The sequence below is a fragment of the Thermobia domestica genome, chromosome 6, assembly GCF_964235325.1.
Source record: "Thermobia domestica chromosome 6, izTheDome1.hap1.1, whole genome shotgun sequence".
NCBI classification, from domain to species: Eukaryota; Metazoa; Arthropoda; class Insecta; order Zygentoma; family Lepismatidae; genus Thermobia; species Thermobia domestica.
Window position 1 is genome coordinate 214,192,265 of NC_137459.1, and position 4,868 is coordinate 214,197,132.

The following is a 4,868-nucleotide window of genomic DNA, read 5'->3' on the forward strand; positions in this document are numbered from 1 at the left end:
TGTGTATGTGTGTGATACCTTACAGGATACAAGATGTCGAGGAAGTGTGTAAATAAACCGGACAATTTCTGTTATGTATGTGGGGAGCTGATATTTAAATCACAACGTCGATGTTTTACTCCACTTGTGAGGAAGTGTTATCAGTTATATTTTGGTTGCTGTGTAGGAGACCAGGATAAGAACTTGGTTCCTCACTACATTTGTTGTACTTGCGTGAAACGTCTGACTGGGTGGGCAAATGGTGGACGAAACATGAACTTCGCAGTACCGATGATCTGGAGGGAACCAAAAGATCATTCTTCAGACTGCTACTTTTGTATGACACAGATAAAAGAAATAAGCAGTAAATCTAACCACACAGTACATTACCCTAATTTGCCATCAGCAATTAGGCCAGTTCCACACAATGCAGAATTACCTGTACCGGTACCTCCTCCTCATCTTACGGTAAATGAGGATTACGTACTTGAGGCAACTATTGAAGTTCCAAATGAAGATGATGATCCTACTTATGTAGGAAGCACATCTACATTGGATTCCCATCTGATAACTCCGGGTGAACTAAATGACCTCATACGGGATTTAAAACTCTCCAATACACAGACAGAACTTCTTGATTCTAAACTTAAGGCTGGAATCTGCTCCATCGTGACACTAAAGTGTGTATTTTTCGAAACCTTCATACAGAGTTTCAAAACTACTATTCTCAAGAAAATGATTTAGTGTATTGTAATAATGTCTGTGCTGTGATGGATAGACTTGGACATGCACATATAAGTACAGAGTAGAGATTGCTTATTGACTCTTTGAAAACCAGTTTTAAGGCTGTCCTTTTGCACAATAGCAACAAATTTCCTTCAGTGTCGTTGGCTTATGCAACTAATATGAAGGAAACCTATGAAAACATCGAAATAGTGTTAGAAAAAATTCAGTATGAGAAATACAAGTGGACCGTTTGCTGTGATTTACAAGTCATTTCTTTGTTAATGGGTTTGCAGCTTGGTTATACGAAATATTGTTGTTTCCTCTGCGAATGGGACAGCAGGAACAAAGCGGAACATTACATCAAGAAGGAATGGCCAACGCATGTATTAACTCCTGGACAGAAGAATGCTGTTTATTCCTCACTGGTGAGCCCTGATTAGATAATTCTACCTCCTCTTCACATAAAGTTGGGGCTCTTCAAAAACTTTGTTAGGACAATGGACAAAAGTAATGCAGGATCTTGTTACCTCAAGGAAAAAATTCCTCGGGTTAGTGACGCTAGGGATTTTTGTAGACCCCCAAATAAGATGTTTGATTCGTGACCAAAAATTTGAGGATCTCTTAACTCTGGTTGAGAAAGCAGCTTGGTGTCCATTTAAATGTTTAACAGAGATTTTTTTAGGAAACAAGAAAGCCCCAAATTACCGTGAAATTGTGAGTGATTTCCGGCAATCATTCAATGAAATGGGTTGCAACATGTCCCTTAAAGTTCACTTTCTAGACTCCCACCTGCATTTCTTTCCTGAAAAGCTTGGTGCTGTTAGTGATGAGTATGGGGAACATTTTCATCAGGACATTTCCTCCATGGAGACGAGGTACCAGTGACAGTGTAGTTCAAAAATGCTAGCTGATTACTGTTGGACACTTAAAAGAGATGTTCCAGAAACCAAACACAGAAGAAAGTCGACAACTAAAACATATTAGTTGAGGTAAGTAAGTGTCCATTTATTAAGAAGATACCACTCACTTCTTTTGTATTATTTATTAAGTAGATATAAAATGGTGACACGGTGTATACATCATTGAAAATATGTTTTATTTCAAATCCAATAAGATATAAACCGTGCTTATATTGTAATTTTCGTGGAAGTTATATGTGATTTTATCTGCACTAATGAATATTGTAAAATGAACAGTACACATAGCATATTTTTTATATAAATATGTTTATTTCTCTAGATAGAATAATGCTATTCTTATGAAACTTAGAGGGCTTACTAAGTATAAATCAGGCTAACATACAATATAATTTGTGCGTTTATATTCCTAAGGTACCCAAGCTACAAGTATGAAAATGGTTTTAAAAAAAGAAAAAAAGAAAAAGAACAGAAATTTGAGGGGAAATTTTCCGAAAACACCTCTGTCACGGGAAAACTGAGGGTGATGGAGAAAAACTGATTGCAGATTCGAATTCTACGTGAAAAGTTCTATTAGAATCAGGCATTTTCTTCCGTGTGCCAGAGAAAAAGAATTTTGTTTTCAACTAGTGCAATAGGAACCATTTTCAAACTCATCAACCGTTATTCAAACCGGTTAATGTTGATCGCAGATATTAAAAATACTCACATCCGTATATTCTTTAATACAAACGAAAATTTTACCTGCACATTTCTGCACAAACGATGTATAAACGATCGCGACAATTCGTGGTTCAATCGAACATGGTGGGGCTAGCACTTAGACAACTCCCCTTTTTTTTTCGTTCTGTCCACGCATCTGATAGCTTAGAAAAAAAAAATCGCCTGCGCATTACTGCTCAAACGATGTGCAAACAATTGAGATGATTTTCTTTTGAATCGGACGTAGGGGGTGCTACCAATTAGGTAGCCTATACTTTGTTATCGTTTTGGCGCGCCCGCAATTGTGTACAAACGAAAATTTCGCCTGCAAATTTCTGTACAAAACCGTAACAAACAAGTGCGACAGTTTGTGGTTGAATTCGACATGGTGGGAGGCCTATCAATTAGAGAGCCCATAGTTTGTTATCGTTTTGGCGGGGCCACATTTATGTGCAAACGAAAATTTCAGCTGCACATTTATGTACAAAGGCGTACAAACAAGTGCGACAGTTTGTGGTTGAATTGAACATGGTGGGAGGGCTAACATTTAGACAGCCCCTCACTTTGTTTTCGTTCTGGCGGCGCCCCTAATTGTGTACAAACGAAAATCTCGCCTGCACATTTCTTTATAACTATATTCAAACGATTGCGACAATTTGTGATTCAATTGCACATGGTGGGAGGGCTACCATTTAGACAGCCCCCCCCTTTGTTTTCGTTCTGAGGTCGCCCCTAATTGTGTACAAACGAAAATTTTGCCTGCATATTTCTGTACAAACGATGTAAAAACGATTGCGACAATTTGTGATAGAATTGAACATGGTGATTGGGCTATCACTTAGAAAGCCCCCCACTTTGTTTTCGCCCTGGCGGCGCCCCTAATTATGTACAAACGAAAATTTTGCATGCACATTTCTGTACAAACGATGTAGAAACGATTGCGACAATTTGTGATTGAATTGGACATGGTGGGGGGCTATCACTTAAACAGCCCCCACTTTGTTTTCGTTCTGGCGGCGCCCTTAATTATGTACAAACAATAATTTAGCCTGCACATTTCTGTACAAACGATATAGAAACGATTGTAACAATTTGTGATTGAATTGGACATGGTGGGGGGCTACCACTTAGACAGCCCCCCCCCTTTGTTTTCGTTCTGAGCTCGCCCCTAATTGTGTACAAACGAAAATTTGGCCTGCACATTTCTGTACAAACAATGTACAAACGATTGCGATACTTTGTGATTCAATTGGACATCGTGGGGGGAGCTACCACTCAGACAGCTCCCCACTTTGTTTTCGTTCTGGCGGCGCCCCTAAGTTTGTTCAAACAAACATTTCGCGTGCACATTTCTGTACAAACGAAGTACAAACTATTGCGACAATTTGTGATTGAATAGGACATGGTCGGGGACTACCACTTAGACAGCCCCCAATTTTTTCGTTCTGGCGGCGCCCCTAATTGCGTGCGAACATACATTTCGCCTGCACATTTCTGTACAAACGAAGTACAAACAATTGCGACAATTTGTGATTCAATTGGACATGGTGGGGGGCTACCACTTAGACAGCCCCCATTTTTTTCTGTTCTGGCGGCGCCCCTAATTGTGTACAAACGAAAATTTCGCCTTCACATTTCTGTAGAAACGATGTACAACTGATTGCGACAATTTGTGCTTGAATAGGACTTATTGGTGGGGGGCTACCATTTAGAGAGCCCCCACTTTGTTTTCGTTCTGACGGTGCCCTTAATTGTGTACAAACGAAAATTTCGCCTGCACATTTGTGTACAAACGATTGAGACCATTTCCGATTGAGTCTGATAAGGGGGGGGGGCTGTCTAAATGGACGTCTCCTTTTCACCTCTACTGTAATTAAATTCTTCCTCGAGAAAATCTGTAATCAACACTGTCAGTAGCTACGTCCTCGACTAATATACCTTAACAAGTACAGCTTTATTTTCGTATATTTTTCAACAGTTAACCAATTTAAAACTATCGCAAACAAGAATATGTAGTCAACTTCTTAAATACTTCGCTCGCCGAAACCCGTTCAGCGCGTGCAACAAGCAAAAACAACATGTTTGGCGTCTCACAAATGGAAAAGGGGGAAAAAAGAGAAGGAAAAGCAGCACGGCAGTGCCTTATCGCAGTCAGAGCTGACAACATAGTTTCGGTCGTCACTAACGCGAATAGACCTACTAGCGGTGTACAAGAGTTATACAGTTACAATATACGTCGTGCCACAGTAGCGCTACAGGCGGAATGTGCACGAACTACAAATGAATATGTTCCCTTACAAGCATCAGTCACTGTTGCACCCTCTTTACATTCTACACATCCTTTTTTCTCCCACTTTTTGACCTTGACAAGCAGAAGTACCAGGCTTTCCGAGTTCACAACCATAAACTGTTTGTGTACAGAGTACGTTTTCAGTTCTTCGAATGACTGTGCGCGCGAAGAACAAGGGTGATGATCGGGCTACCGTATACGGAAGTCAGTAACACCCGGTTGCAATAATAAATGTAAAATACAAATATAGAGCC